The sequence below is a fragment of the Sus scrofa genome, chromosome 17 (genome assembly GCF_000003025.6).
Source record: "Sus scrofa isolate TJ Tabasco breed Duroc chromosome 17, Sscrofa11.1, whole genome shotgun sequence".
In the NCBI taxonomy this organism is placed as follows: domain Eukaryota; kingdom Metazoa; phylum Chordata; class Mammalia; order Artiodactyla; family Suidae; genus Sus; species Sus scrofa.
The window spans coordinates 26,882,642-26,899,673 of record NC_010459.5 but is presented as its reverse complement, the minus strand read 5'-3'; the positions used below and the strand labels follow the sequence as shown (position 1 = coordinate 26,899,673).

At 47.6% G+C, this 17,032-nt stretch overlaps 1 protein-coding gene and 1 pseudogene across 1 annotated transcript in view; one reads left to right on the top strand and one right to left on the bottom strand.

The window, feature by feature from the left end:
- The window catches only part of DTD1 (D-tyrosyl-tRNA deacylase 1), a 135,513-nt gene that overhangs the window by 46,978 nt on the left and 71,503 nt on the right, over positions 1-17,032 (bottom strand). The gene's annotated exons all lie outside the window — the stretch shown is intronic.
- LOC106506615 lies at positions 7,278-9,209 on the top strand (annotated as a pseudogene).

Sequence of the window (17,032 nt, the reverse complement as noted above, 5' to 3'; positions counted from 1 at the left end):
TGTGCACTGTGGGTGGGAATGTAAACTGATGCAGCCACTACAGGAAACGGTATGGAGATACATCAAAAAATTAAAACCAGAACTACCATTTGATCCAGCAATTCCACTCCTGGGTATTTATCCAAAGAAAACAAAAACACTAATTATGAAAAAAATAAATGCACCCCTCTGTCCATGGCAGCATTATTTACAACAGCTAAGATACAGAAGTAACCTCAATGTCCATCGATAGATGAATGGATAAAGATGATGTGGGACATATATACAATGGAATATTACGCAGCCATAGAAAGGATGGAATCTTGCCATTTGCAACAACATGGATGTACCTAGAGGGTATTATGCTTAGTAAGATAAGTGAGACAGAGAAAAGACATATACTGTTTGATTTCACTTCTTTGTGGAATCTAAAAAACAAAATAAATAACAAACACAACAAAACAGGAGGAGTTATAGATACAGAGAACCAACAGGCGGCTGCCAGAGGGAAAGGGGTTGTCGGGGAGAGAAACAGGTGAGGGAGATGAAGAGGCACAAACTCCCAGTTGCAAAATAAGTGAGTCACAGGTATGAGATGCACAGTGTACGGAATAAATAATAATGTAACATCTCTGTGTGGTAATAAAGCAACTAGACTTATCATGGTGATCATTAAGAAACACATGGAAACATCAGGTCACTATGTTGTGTAACAGGAACTAACATAGTGCTGTAGGTCAATTACACTTCAAAAGCAAACAAGCTCAATGAAAAAGAGATCAGAGGTTACCAGAGGTGGGGCGGGAGGGGACTGGATGAAAGCAGCCAAGTGGTACAAACTTCCAGGTAAAAGATAAATAAGTACCGGGGATGTCATGCACAACGTGATAAATACAATTAATGCTGCTGTATGTTGTAGATGAAAGCTGTTAAGAGAAAGCAAACCTTTCCTGCTTTGAAAAGATTATCAGTCCTTCCCTCTGTCCTGGCTTAAAGGACCAATAAAATGGTCCTTGCTCTTAGCATTTCTGCTTTACCTCTTTGGTCTGTACAAGAACATTACAAGTAGATGCTTGTTCCCAAACGCTCTGGCACAGAAGTGAATAAGAGGATCTCTAAACATTTATTATGCAATAGACTAAAATGATCATAGACAAATGCCTCTTGTAACAATGATAAGGTTACGTAACAGGACTTTAAAATGGACCTCAGGCATCGCACTACATTAGCTCTCTGCAAAATGAACAACTCTAAATGCTACTTTAAATCAACCAGAAATGAGATATGTTCCTCTTCAGAGTTGCTGGTTCACTTTGTGCATTTGATCTGATACATCAGCAATCTGCACGACTTATTACTTAAAAGCCGAAGCCAGAGCAGCACAAAGAACATCACTCACTCAGTAAGTACTTACCGAAGGCCAGCCTGCTACATCTTGGGTGACGGGATGAGCAAAATGCTAACTCCTGAGCAACCCATGTGCAGGCCCATGCCCTGAGCGGGGCCATCCCAGCTGCTCCCGCACAGAGGGCCTCTCAAAGGCATACTCAGCTCACACAGGGCCCCCCAAGACGTGCCCCTGCTCTCCTGCCCTGACCTCCTGCAGACTGCACGTTATGAAGGAAAGGTATGAAGTCTGAAGGGCAAACATTCTATCACCATGAAAACCTAAAAATCTCAAAGAATACTGCCAGGATCTAGCAAACAGTGTGAAGAATTATTAGGAACTACCCTATTTAGAGAAGGCCATTTGCATTGTTTTTGGTTTTTGTTTTTGGTTGGGGTTTTTTTTGCCTTTTTAGGGCCGTACCCGCGGCACATGGAGGTTCCCAGGCCAGGGGTCCAATTGGAGCTGTTGCCAATGGCCCATGCCAGAGCCAAAGCAACACCAGATCCGAGCCGTGCCTGCGACCCACACCACAGCCCACAGCAACACTGGATCCCCAACCCACTGAGCAAGGCTAGGGATCAAACCTCCAACTCCATGGTTCCCAGTCAGATTCGTTTCTGATGCACCACCACGATGGGAATTCCTGCATTGCTTTTTAAAGACACCTGGACACACTCCCCTTGTCAGGGACTTTCTCAGGAATGATTCGGCAACATCATCTCTCTCTGGCCCACAGGTGTTCCTGTGCCAGACACCAGGCAGGGGCCAGATCTCTGCAGGCAACCCCCTGGACAGCGCCTCTCTGGGGCTTCCAGCCCCTGATGAGAAAACCCAGAACCTCGTCAGTCATCCTGGGATGAATGAAGAGAAAAAAAAAAAAAACCCATCAATTACCTGCTGCCTTATTGCTATACTGCCCTTGGTTAGGAATACTCCAGAAAACACTATGGGAAAACAGAAGGAGCTTTTTCACCCCACAGCATCACAGCATTAGGTATCACTTTATTGGCAACTTTCATCTGTTGGGTATCTTGGACCCCAGTGACTTTGTAGCCCATCTCCACAGTCTGTGCTGGGAATGCCCTCCCCCTCCCAGGCTCCCTCTCTGCCCTGAGCCTTCTCTTCTCCATCAAGCTCCCAGACCCCGTTCACCTCTCGGGCCCCTCAGCCCTGACTTTTACCCCCACCTCTCCTTCGAAACTGGGTCCACAATGGTCTCAGTATGTGGACAGGAAGCCTTCCAGAGGGATACACAAGGAGGAGGTTTTTTGTTTTGGATTTTTTTTAAAAATAATTCTCTACCATTTGAATTTCCTAACCAAGTGCATTTAATGTTTAATTTTCTTAAATGTATCAGCGGAGGTTATTGGCGATAGTCAAAGATAAGCCATTTTTTAATAACGTCTGTGTTTTTTAAAACATACCTAAGAAATGTTCTTTTCAAAAATAAATAAATGGACACTGCCTCTACAATGGAGAAACTGAGAGGATGTATGTCACTCCGGTCGACCGACACCACCAGTTAACAGCTACACCAAGGTCAGGCGCCCCGGGTAGGATGCACTGCCGGTTCTGCAGGCCTCCCGGAAAGAGCCTCAAGCTGAACTGCGTCAGCTTCCTGCCAGGCTGCCCCGCCCCCTCGGCGAGCGTCTACCCTTAGACTCTGCTTTTCCCTCTTCGGCCTTTTCTATTCCAACTGCTCCACCCGTTTCCGGGCTGCTATTCCCTCGGCCCTGGCCTCCTGCAGGGACATCCGGGGTGACATTTGAGGAAAAACAGCACTAAACTCCAGTCAGAATGGCCATGAGGCCCAGCTCTGCTTCACCCAATCTATGACTCTGAAGAGAGCTCTTCTAGATTTGGTTCTTCCTACACGGAAAGCAGGTTGTTAAATAAGAGCCCCCTGTGGCAGAACCCTTCCTTTGCCTCAGCTCCGCTCCAGAGGGTGAAAATGCAGGAAGCCAGAAGTTCAGTCTCCCAAACTCCCTGGAGACTTCCAGCACAGTGACCCAGCTCTGCCAAGAGGACCGGAGAGAGAATGCGGGGCAGTGCTCAGCAAGACTTCTCATCCTGATGAAAGAAAGAAAATGAGAGGAAAAGGCAACCCTCCTGCCTGTACCGGACACAGGTATAGACGGTGTAAGGGCACAGCAGTGGCAGCCACGTTGCAATCATGAGGGGGGGAACCAAGAAAACAACAGAGAAGCTGCCAGAACCCTGGCCCCACTCAGCTGCCAAATAAACCAACCCTGGACTTGCCTTCCCTGGGACTTCTTACTATGAGAAATTAAATGTCATACTTCAGGAAATTTTAACTGAGAATTCTGTTACTTTCAGCCAAAGCAGGGCTCAATCATCAACACCATTCCTAAGAGGATAGAGCGAGACACACAGAGAGAAAATGAACTGTGAAGCAGCAGTGTCACAGACAGAGATATGGATGGCAGACGGTCAGCTCCCCACTTTCAGGTTTTCACATCAAGCCTCCTGCAGAGAGCTCCAAATCCATTCTATTGTGTGTATTTCTCACCACTTCATCCTCCTGCTCAAAAAAAATCACTGGCTCAAAGAGTCAAAGTATGCCCTGGGGAGATACTTAGTACATGTGCAGCTTATCAATGTAAGGACTTTGGGTGTAAATCTACATGCGTCTTTTTTTTTTTAACCACTGCATGCATATATATATATATGAAACGATGTGTATACATATATATATATATGAAACAATTCTGAAGTAAATGCTGAGATCTGCTTCAAAATAATACTGAAGATTGGAGGGTTAAAGATACCACAGGTACCATTAACTGGGTGACCTCTGACCCTGGACAGTGGGTACACAGGGGTTCTACACCCTGCCTACACTGTTTAAACTTTTCCATAATAAAAAGTTAAGGACATTTCCAGTTAATAATATGGAATTGAGCTATGTAATTATTTTTAAAAACAAACATATCAGCAGATCCTAGAAAACCCTAAAAACAGTAAAATTCTATGTGTGCTCTGATAAAGTTTCATTGACTTGCTTTCACATAGGAGCCATAAATGTGTTCACACCAATTTCTTTTCTTTTTTTTTTTTTTTTGCTTTTTTAGGGCTGCACCTGTGGCACATGGAAGTTCCCAGGCTAGGGTCGAATCAGAGCTATAGCTGCCCAGCCTACACTACAGCCACAGCCACATGGGATCTGAGCCACATCTGTGATCTAGACCACAGCTCAGGATCTGAGCCACATCTGTGACCTACATCACAGCTCACGGCGCTGCCAGATCCTTTAACCCACTGAGGAAGGCCAGGGATCCTCACAGATACTAGTTGGGTTCGTTACCACTAAGCCACAACAGGAACTCCCTTCACGTTCATTTCTTACAATTCCTCTTACATCAAAGGAAAACATTATCAGAATAAAGACGGCCACTTTGGAATTATCTACAATTGTTAAAAAATTCAAAATAACCTAGGTGTCTAGCCATAAAGTTGGTAAGTACAGTAAACTGATTTAATAACTAATATACAACATAAAAATGATAAACATGAAAATTAGTTACTCTCACAGAAGATATTTAAGAAAAGCTTTAGTTGAAAGAAATCCACAATGATTACATCAAAATAAAGGTTATGTGAATATCTGGGCAAGAATATAAAGAAAAAATTAAGGCGCTCCCTTCATGGCTCAGCAGTTAACGAACCCGACTAGGATCCATAAGGATGTGGGTTCGATCCCATTTGCCTTAAGAGGAGCAAATGGGTTTCCTGTATTCAGTGTTTTCTTGTAATGTTGTTTAATCATTTAAAAGCAATACAAAAGGTACAGCTCACCCACGAGCATGGTAACTCTTTCTCGACTGCTGGGACATGTTACCCCCTCCCAAGAATGTCCTCACTGAAGGGCATTTCAGTCACATCCATCGAGCCTGGGCCCCGGGGTCGGCACAACCTGAAGGGGTGGGAAGACCAGACATGATCTGGGGAGAAAGACGAGGAAATGCAGACGTCATCTCATCTTTCCCGACCCCTAGGATGAGGCTGCCCAGCAGGTGACCTGACTTGCTCAAACACTCGCAGTCCTGGGCGCTGGTGACACACAGGGTCGGAAGGGACGCCCAGGTTTTCTGCTCACCCTGGAGAATTCTAAGAAAGGCTCGCGAGGGAAGATGTGCTCTTTACACAGAGGCTGGGGGAGCCTGGGTAGAAACAATCATCTACTAAAACACGAGCAGAACGGGTCTGCAGAGCAATCCGTTTACACCAGGGGCCTCACTCAGCGCAGCACCCTACCACCCCCCGCAAACAGGGAAGGTGCAAGGCAGCTGCTCCTGACCCTGCTGTGCCTGTTCAAGGAAAGGGCCTTCCCAACCCCCGCCTCCAGCTCAAGTTACTTTTTGAGCTTCTAAGACGTTTCTATGATGGAAGAGATTAGCGCAGTAGCCGTCTTGAGTTTAATGCTGAGTGCTGAGCGCTGGGTTTTATAAACACCTCTTCTCTCTGAACCTTCACCACTGCTCCGTGAAACAGGTACTAAAAGCCCTACTATTAAAATGGGAGAAAATAGGGCTCAGAGAGCTTGGGAGATTAAGGACGAGGCGTGCCCAGGGCTGGACTTCTTTGCACTAACTGTTCTTCCCTTTTGTAAAACACGCTATTTAATGATCTTCCTTCCCTGCAGAGAAGAGGGACAGTCCCCCGAACTGCCTGTGGCCCCAGCGAGCAGTGGGCACCGAGGTCCTGAGGTTCACCACGTGGGCATGTCTGGCTTAGCCTCTTGAACCGTGTCCCTCAGGGCGAGGGTGGCTCTGTGAGTGCCAGGCCTGTCCTGTACTCGCGACTGGTCCCTGTGGTCAGGATAGGGCCTGACAAGGAGATGCTCAGCAGTACCTGCCGACTGGATAAACACAGCTCATTCCAAAAACGGGCTCCACAGCGCTGCCCAACAGGACTCTCTGTGCGGCAGAAACGTCCTAATTTGCATGAACTCGGCAGCTGCTAGACTCACATGGCCACTGAGCACTTGAAATGCGGCTGGTGGGACTAAGAGGAAAAACATCCATGTATTACCATCCTCATGTTACTTTATTTTTTTAAACTGAAGTAACATGGTTTATAACATGAGAGATGTTTCTTTCATGTACACAACCTATTTCTTCTTTAACATACCAGACAGCATATTCACCACTACGATGGAAAACAGTAAGGAGATTGCTCAAAAAATGAGGAAGAGCACTTCGATATGATCCAGCCATCCCACTTCTGAGTATTTATCCAGAGAATACAAAAACAACTCCAAAAGATACCTGCACCCCCATGTTCACCTAAACATCATTTACAACAGCGAAGATCAGGAAGAAACCTAAGTGCCTACTGCCAGATGAAAGGATAAAGAAGGTGGGAAATAGGGGGATGGAATACACCTCAGCCATGAAAAGGAAAGTTGTTTTTTTTTGTTTTTGTTTTTTTTAATTTTCATGAATTTAAACCTCCGGGGGGGATGCGGCTGGTGCCTGACCCGCTGGCCCTCACCCATCGTGTTCTAACACTGCACTGTGCCTTTCTGAGATGCTGGAGATCTCTGCTCCGGGAGACACCTCGCCCGGGTCCACACCTGGTGAGCAGCACACTGACACCGAACACACGGTGGGTATGAAGGCCAGTACTTTCCAGGTGTTTGGTTAAGGAGAAAAAAGAGGCGCTAATTGAATCAGGTAAGCATGGTGTGTGCTGAAGACACAGTTTTTGGACAAAAGCTGGTAGAAAACAACAACCTTACTCACTGATCACTTTCTCAGTGATTTCTTTCATGGTTATGAGTCTTGAGAACAAACAGCGCCTTCCTTTCTAACCACCCCCAACTACCAGAGGAAAGAATCATAAAAGGTCAAAAGCAAAGCAAAGAATAATTCTGTTACCAAATTCACCAGTTACCAAAAAATCTGTATCATAGAAAAAATAAAAATCTTTAAAAAAAAATGTGAGTCATGGTTACTCAGGTGTCAACTGAAAGCAGAAAAGATGAATCTATATCCACGTCATGTTTCCAGAAGATGTTCAAATGTACAAGCAGCACATATCAAATTAGAAGAGTTCAAGGTATGAGGTATTTTAAGAAGAGTGTTGATTAATTCATACGAAGCTCTATCCTTCGGCAGGAAGACTATGGGGATGATTTTTATAAAAGTAAGCGTTAATTTCCCCACTAAGTGTCAGCTGGTAAGAACCCAGGTCAGAGCCACCGTTCCCTCTTCGAGACATTCGAGGGGGCTCCTCCTCCCTCCAGCCTGAGGACCCAGCCTCCAGGACGTCCCTTTCGGCCACTGACCTCGCAGACGACCAGATCAGTGGCTTGCAGAGCACCTGTCCTTTGCCCTACACGATCCTACCTACTGGCAGGCAGCTCTGTGATCAAGGTGTGGGAGGGGACCTCCTCCTCCACAGCCCAGACGCCCCAGATGCATGCCATTCCCACTAGAAAATGACCACAGGAGGCAAAGATACAGAGAGTCTGCTACAGATATAAATACCAACATGCCACAGGCCAGAGACCTTCCCCTAAGAAATCAGAAGCCATCTCACTCCCCCATCACCGACAGACCAAGCATCCAATCTGCAAACATCAAACTCTTTGTCTCAGGTGTCACCTTACCATCTAATCACATGGGAAAGAGTGGAACTTCCATTCAGCCAAGGTGCACACTAAGTGCAGAATAAACTAAGGAGGAGGGCAGAGTCTGCGTAGGACACCCTCATCTTCGGTACACAGTAGGCACTCAATTAAAGTATGCTTTTTACCCTTAGCACTGCACCATATGCCACAAGCAAGGTGGTAATGTGTGACACGGGCACCGCTTGCCTGCCTTCTGCCATCTGCCTTCTATTCATGGCGCTGACACCAAAAAGCGAGCAGCAGCCTGAGAGCCAGCTTGATGTTCTACCCGGTGTGAGGTTCTCCAGGCATCGGGGCTGAGGGTGAAGGTGACCCAGTTGAGGCAGGCAACCAGGCGGGCACTGTCCAGCCCTGCACCATCCGACAGGGTGACCACTGGCCACACGGGGCTATTTCAGTTTAAACTTATTAAAATTAAATGTTAAGTTCCACAACCAGGCCACATTCTTCATGGAGAGTCGCTGTGGTCTCCTGTCCAAGCACTGCTGGAACTTGGCAATGGTCACCCACCGCGGCCAGCCGCTCAGAGCCAGCCCTCGCCACCTCTTCCCAGAGCCCTCGGACCACCCCAAGGCCACTGCTCCCATGCAGCCACTGCTGCTGCCACCACCTCTCCTCAGCCTCCCACTATGACGACCTCATGCTCCTCGCAGGTGCGCCAGAACTACCACCAGGACTCGGAGGCAGCCATCAACTGCCAGACCAGCCTAGAGCCCCATGCCTCCTAGGTCTACCTGTCCATGTCATACTATTTTGACAGTGATGATGTGGCTTTAAAGAACTTTGCCAAGTACTTTCTTCATCAATCTCCTGAGGAGAGAGGGAACGTGCTGAGAAACTGATGAAGCTGCAGAACCAATGAGGTGGCTGAATCTTTCTGCAGGATATCAAGAAACCAGACCGTGACGACTGGGAGAATGGGCTGATGCAATGGAACGTGCGCTGCACTTGGGAAAAAACGTCAATCAGTCGCTACTGGAACTGCAAAAATGGGCCACTGACAGAAATGACCCCCATTCGTGTGACTTCATTGAGACACATTACCTGGATGAGCAGGCGAAATCCATCAAAGATTTGGGTGACCACATTACCAACTTGCACAGGATGGGGGCCCCCCGAGAATGGCCCTGCAGAGCTTCTTTTCAACAAGGCACACCCTGGGGAGCAGGGAGAGCTAAGCCTTAGGCTGGCTTCCCAGAGCCACAGGGGGGTTGGGGGGGTGACTTCCCTGGTCACCAAAGCAGTACATGCATGTTCGGGTTACCTTCACCTTTTCTGTAAGTCCTGCCAAAACATCTACTTCAGTTCTTTCCTTAGTACCATTCCTTCAAATAAAGGAATTTGGTACCCCCCCCAAAAAAAGTTCCACAATCACACTGGCCACATTGGAAGTGGCTAGTGGCTAATGCACTTGACAGCTCAGATGCAAAATAAAAACAATCCCAACATCACAGAAAACTCTATTGGACAGTGCTGGTCTAGCTAGTTCTAAAACAATAGTAAAACCAACTAAAAGTTTTTACAGTCAACACGCGCTGGTAATTCCAAACAATATTAGTGATTAATATCCCCCCTGCTCTCTTGATGCCCCCCACCCCCTACCGTCCAAATAAACCTCCCTAGTGATAGAGGGACATGCTGATCCACAAGCAATTGAAAAGCTCAGTTGCATCACTGCTCAAATAAATGCTAACAACGGGAGAAAAAAGGCTAATAAGTATTCCATTCCCTTTTTCTGTCCCTATTAGAAATACCCTAAAGAAGCCTATGGGAGTTCCCGTTGTGGCACAGCGGAAACAAATCTGACTAGTATACAGAAGGATGCAGGTTCGATCCCTGGCCGCGCTAAGTGGGTTGGGGATCTGGCATTGCCATGAGCTGTGGTATAGGCCACAGACGCAGCCTGGATCCCGTGTTGCTGTGGCTGTGGGGTAGGCCGGCAGCTGTAGCTCCAATTCCACCCCTAGCCTGGGAACCTCCATATGCCACAGGTGTAGCCCTAAAAACAAAACAAAAAACAACAACAACAACAAAAAAGAAGCCTACAGCTGATTCTACAAACATCTAGAGAGAAAACTGGTAAAAGAACGTATAGTTTCCAAACTGCGTATAACCCCTGAAAATTGCACATGACATATATAGAAGGGGGAGGGATGGATAACACGGAGCAAACCATTTTTCTTGTATCAAAAGTACCCACTCAGAGAGGTGAGAAAAGACAAGTCAGACCTTAGGGCTCTCATTCCACAGTAGAATCCAGGTTCCAAAGACAGGCCTAAAATAGAACCCGACACTTCTTTCTTCTGGACAAGGCTGGAACCCATAGGGCCACGGAGAGCTACTCGGCTCTCTATTATGGTCCCTGCATTAAACATTGATGTGCCACGGTCCTTTTCCTAGCAGAATATTAAAAATGCACACAATGTTTCTAATTTCAAATCCCATAATGGTCTGCAATGCTTTCAGAGGGTTCTGAATTTTTGATTTCTCGTTCGGTCATCCCCCCCGGGCTGAGATGCTGGCTCCAACTGCTGCTCTACCTTCCTCCTTCCCTCCCCACCCCCCTTCAAGGGCAAGTGAGAGCCAGGACCTCCGAGCTTTCCAGGACAGTGCCCGACTCAGCACCACTTCCTCAAGAAGGAAATCTTTGCTCAGGGAATTTCTGTGAATGCACCATAGTTAGAAAACCAAACACTGGGAAATAGAATGAAAACAGACAACAAAAATAGCATTCATGGAGTTCCTATTTTGGTTCAGTGGGTTAAAAACCCAACATAGTGTCTGGGAGGATGCGTGTTTGATCCCTGACCTTGCTCAGTAGGTTAAGGATCTGGCATTGCCACAAGCTACAACACAGGTCATATAGATGTGGCTCAGATCTGGTGTCTCTGTGGCTGTAGTTTAGGCCGGCAGCTGTAGCTCCAATTCGACCCCTAGCCTGGGAATTCCACATGCTGCGAGTACAGCCCTAAAAAGACCAAAAAAAAAAAAAAAAAGGACCAGTGTGGCCGCAGCTGCAGCTCGGATTCAATCCCTGGCCTGGGTCCTTCCATATGCCCCTGGTGCAGCCATAAAAACAAAGGAACGACTGACTGAACTACCTCAGAAGTAGGAGAAGGTGAGGTCCTGACATCTTGCTTACAGATCAAGATTAAACAGCCTTCTGCAAACAAGTTCTCTCAAATTCTAGAAAACTGCCTTCTTCATTACTGTCAAAAGACCGCGAACCCATCATTCAAAACACGACATATGCTTCCTACAAACATGCACCTCCTTTTCCTTCTCTGTCTCACTGAGTCTGACCCAGGTTAGCAGCACCGGGAAGTGCTTGCTTCTTTATCAGAAGAGCCTTCTGCAATCCATATTCCTAAATTCTAAAGCAGTCTGGACGTAGGGCCTTCTATCCCCGCGTCCTACGCCCCCTCACCTGCTTCCCACCAGTACCACCACCCTCACACCCCATGTACCATGCTGGCCACACTTTTTTCTGGCTGGTTCTCCAACTCACCCAGCGCTGGCCCTCTCTGGAACCCACACAGGCTGCTCCCTCTGCCTGAAAGGCCTTTCCCAAGACCTCCAAGTGGCTCCTCCTTCCCTTGGGCCTTGATGCACATAGTTCCCTAGAAATGCGGCCCACCAGGAACTCCGCATCCTCACAGCCTTCCTTGTCCTTCCCCGCATTCACCACCATCTGACACACTTGTCTACATCCACTGTTTCCCAGGGCTTCACAGACACCCCCCAACATACCATGCATAACACAGGCTCAGCGCATATCTTGTTTACTGCCACATCCCAGTGTCTAGAAGCACCTGGCACAGAGCAGGTGCTGAATAAGGATCAGCAGAAAGACTGAGAGAGTCAACTTCCACCTCTAACGTAGTCTATAGGTGGGCCCAGGACACCGTCTCCTGCACAGAAGGATGTGCTGGCGAAAAGACCAGACAAAAACAAGAGGGAAAAGGACCCTTGGATTTAAAAAAAGAAGACAGAAGGAGCAGATAATTCGCACATGCACAAAATAAAGACAGTTAAATGTATTTTAAAAGATTCAACTTCACATGTAATATATAAATTACACCCAGATCACTTATCACCCACAAAATTGACAAAAATATTAAAAGCATACACAATATTGGCAAGAATACACTAATGTTAGGAATGTAAATTATAGGAGATCCCATCATGACTCAGTGGTAACAAATCCAACTAGGATCCATAGAATGGGTTCGATCCCTGGCCTCATTCAGTGGCTTAAAGGATCCAGCATTGCCGTGAGCTGTGGCGTAGGTCACAGATGCGGCCTGGTTCTGGTGTTGCTGTGGCTGTGATATAGGCTGGCAGCTACAGCTCTGATTTGACCCCTACCTGGGAACTTCCATATGCTCCAAGTGCAGCCCTATAAAGACAAAAAAAAAAAAAAAAAAAGAAATGTAAATTATACACTTTCTGAGGGCTAACTGGTAATATTTAACAAAATATATAAGAAAATAAAATAAAAATTCCACTTCTAGAAATTTATCCTTCAGAAAGTGCCAGAAGTATATGCAAAAATAAATCTACAAAGACATACAAGACAGCATTTGTCAAAAAAATACATAAATAACAGGAAACAACTAAATACCCAACAATAGGAGATTGGTTTTTTTTAGGTTGATATATTCACTTCATGGAATACTCTACAGCCCTTTACAATCATGACAAAGAGGAATCATTAAAATGGGGAAATGTCTATGAAATAACTTTGAAAACAGAGCACAAACCATGTGTATACTCTGTTATCACAATACAGATAAATAATATATAATTTATACATGCAAATAAGTGTCTCCATCTGGGTCCTCCAGGAGACAGAGTCTGAAGCAAACACAGGAGACACTTCACTGGGCAGGGCAGACCCAGGTGGCAAAAGTGAGGCCCCAGGAAAGGAAGTCACACTGGGAAACAGCCAAACAAGAGCCTACAAGCGCAGCAGCAACTTGCCCTAAGCTGTATGTGCTCGGCCCGGACGTCTCCTGGTGGCTCAGTGCAGACCAGGGAGAAGCCCTCTGGCGGCTCCCACACCCTCACCTTCCCATCTCAGGGTCGCTGCCCCATGCTCCTGCTGCATTGCCGTCTCTCTCCCCATCATCTGTGATGCCGCATCAAAGCGCAAGCTCACGTTGAGCTTTGTGAAAAGCCAAAGCACAGCACTAAGTATGAAGTGTCCTGTTTCTTCATTCCCTGCATTTGGTAACTGAACGGAGGTGGGCACTCGGCAACCACAACGGGAGATTGCCATCCAGGTGTCTGAGGAGGGGGCCACTGAGGGTGGAGCATCCACCCTGCCCAGGACGGCCAAAGCCTCTTCTCCTTCCCAGCACCTCTGTCCTTGCAACCATCGCGCAGTCACCCGTGGCCAGAGATGGAAGCAGAGCCACCGTCACACACACCCCTTCTGCAGCCCAGTTGACACATCTTCGCAAGAACAGACCTGGCTGTGGTCATGCCTGGGAAGAGCCCTCGACTCAGGGTTACTGCCCAGCTTCAGGCTCCTTCAGCCCCACCCATCCTTCCCCGCCTTCACTGCATGTGGGGGACTGACCCCAGCCAACAGCTGACCTCCATCCGGCCTCCCTCATCTTCCCAGGAGCCTCTTGTCAAAGCTGTGGGTGACTCCGTGGGGACCAGCTCGGAAAGGCTTCCAGCTTCAGCTCCAACACGTAAAGTCCTTGGGAGTCATCACTCCTGTCCTCACAAGAGAAAGCGGGACAAACTGAACACTGACAGCAAAAGCCGTCAGTGACCCATCAGAGGACCAAGCTGGCAGAGTAACCACCACCCGCAAGAAGGAAAGACAGGTGTGTGGACAGACGCAGCAAGGTTGGCTTAGCGGCACAGGAGCCGAGGGAGCCATGAACTGGTAGGAACATTTCAATGGGAAATGCCAGCTAGCTTCTGGAGACAGGGTGTGGACCGTGAGAGAGAGACTCCTGGGGCCATAGCATAGGACCTGCGCTCCTGTGCACCTGACCCCCAGGAGCTGAAGGACCAAGCCCTGGCAAAGCCTCGCCTCCCAGAAAGCGGACTTGACAGAGCCTTAGGTCACTTGGAAAGGGGGACTCCTCCCATTCTAGCCCCTCCAGGCTCCCTAAGTGAGAAAAAAGAACCTTTTTCTTTTTTCCAATTTTTGTGCTTTGACCACGAATTTTATTACCAAGGATAATTTGCTTTCTAGATGTCTGTTGTATTTTCTTGTCAAGTTTTTCGGTTTTCCTCTTTAGGGCCGTACCTTTGACACATGGAAGTTCCTAGGCTAGGGGTTGAATTGGAGCTGCTGCCGCCAAGGGACTAAAGTTCACAGGCAGACTGCTCCTTACCACCTCCCACCCTGTGGCACAGGGCTCCAGGGGACAACGAGGACTCACAGCCCCAAAACTGGAAGGTTGACCTTCTCTGAGGAGGGGGGCTGCACAGCCCAGAGTAAGAGGGGAGACCATGAAAGTGCCAGACGACCAGGAGCCTCAGGCACCTCCAGCCACAGCACCGGCTGAACAAAGCCCAGCTCGAATCACATGACCATCAGTTCTCACACTAAAGATTGACTTTCCTAGGGTCTCACACCCTCATCAATGCCTGGCCTCTGACAGAATATTACAAGGTGTGCAGCCTGGGCTGCTCAAGGCCTGCATAGGCCCCAGAAAGGCCCATTTTTAGGACTAATGGGGCAGATCCTAGGAGCTGGGCCCTTGGAACCGTCTGCATGATGACAGCATCTGCCAGCCTGAGGCCTGTGTCACTCTGTGAGCGCCCGGAGAGTTTACACTGACCAAGTGACGTGTGGGGAACACCGGGAGCCTCTGGGGCCGTGCAGGGACTGTGTGCCTGCACAGCTGACCCGCAGGACAAGCCCTGGATGCATAGGGAAAGCAAACTTCCTTGGGTGGGAGCCCCTGGCAGGTACCGTCACACTTCTTTTAGTTTGTCTGAGCAAGTCTTTGTTTCTCCTCCACCGGTGAAGGAGAGTGACCTTTATTTCTCCTTCACTGGTGAACTTCACTGCATGCGGAATTCTGGATGGGCGGCGTTTCCTCCCCTCTATTCTCTTCTTGCTTGTGTGGTTTCTGACAAGAAGCCCGCTCTAATTCCACCCTTGTTCTTCTCTAGGCAATATGGAATTTCATTTCCATATTGAAAAACTCACAGTAAAACACCTTCCTCCAGAAACAGAGACCCTCTTTACAGACCCCTTAAAATTCCCAGGGCAGTAAACCTACACAGTATGTGCAATCCAGGCAAATTAATGAGGCTCAAGTAGATGACATCTGGCCGTAAAAGTGTCTGTAAAGGGCCTCGCCTGATGGCTGCCTGTAAGCTTAAAATTATTCCACACCTTGCAAGCAAACCAGATTGCAAATGAATCTGATTGCTTATAAGATGTCCCAAACCAAAAGCTCAGCATGGCCAGCTGGCATCTGACCAGAGATCACAGACCCCCATCCCATCAGGAGGCCCCTGTGTGACATGCATGGTTCCGCACTCAGGACCTCTTAGCCACTCATCACTCGCCAGACCTAAAGAAACATCACTGGGATAGAGAAGAGAATGCTTATTTCTTGCAGCTGGCTTTTGTCAACTTTATAGAAAGAATGATTAAAAACCATTATTAGGAGTTCCCGCCTTGGCACAACAGGTTAAGGATCCAGCATTGTCTCTGTGGTGGTGCAGGTTTGATCCCCAGCCCAGCACAGTGGGTGCAGGTCACAGCTGCAGCTCGGATTGAATTCCTGGCCCAGGAACTTCCATACGCCATGAGTGTGGCCAGAAAAAGAAAAAAAAAAAAAAAAAAAAAAAAACCTATTGTGAACCCAATAAATTACTGATACACATTCAAAACAGAAACCTCTCTATGGTGGTTTTAGGGATAAGGAACCAACTGGAAGACTTTTATAGTGTATAAAATTGTCCTTGTGATCAACTAATTCAAGTAGCCGTTTAAAGATGATATTGCCAAGTTTAACCCATCATACACTCTGAACTGGATCCACTTTATACTTTGACTCCCCTGAAGTATAGGCCCCCCATGTGTTCCAGGTCACCCTGTGAAAGATAGCAGTCTCTGCCCTAGAAAGTAGTGGCATGGTTGCTTTGCTGTCTACCCTGGGCAGAGACCCTGAGGCCTGGACCACACAGCCTGGCAGGAACTGACACTGCAGAAGTGGCACCCTGTGTCTAATCAGGACCCACATTCCAGAGGCTGCAGAGCCAGGAGCTTCAGTACAACACCCTGGCCACAGGCCTGCTATGACACAATGGATGTCAGAAGCGGGCATTCAGCAGAAAAGCAGGGATTAGTCCATCTGCATAATGGGTATTAGAAATGGGTTCTAACCAGTGAAACCAGTGGTATTTGTGAACTGTGACGTGGCTCCCGATTGGAGTTAAACTCCCAACCCTGCACTAGCAGAACATAAGACCCACCTGTGTCACCTCTGCCTGGGAAAGATGTCCCAGGCGTGGTGCTACACACACTGGTCCCGGATCAGGATCCTAATCAGACCCAGGAACCCAACGCAGACCTACAGCTAAGAGTTCCTGCCTCTAAGTCTAGAAGATGCAGCTCCAGCCTGAGCACAGGGGCTTCAGCAAGGTAACAGAGCGGGTGGAGAAGCTAGTTCGTGCCTGCCCATTAATGCACCTCTTTCTCAATCCCGTGGAGCAGAATTTGGTCTGATGACTGTGTGTGTCTCATCTTGCAGGGAGGTTGTGGGGGAATAACTAACCCTCCTCCACCTCAAACGTGCCAGCAGTGATTATTATCCACCAAAAAGAAGCTAAATGTCATGGCCGGGCTGATTAGGTCAGTTCCCAACAGAGGTTTATCCATTTTCCCTCCTGTCCATTACACAGGTCAGTGTTATATATAAATCAGAGGGTGATTATTTAAAATCTCATTTTTAATATCTGTTCTTCAAAAAAAGAACCTCGAGTTCTAGATGCCTTAGAAAATTAAAGACTGCAGAGGCCAA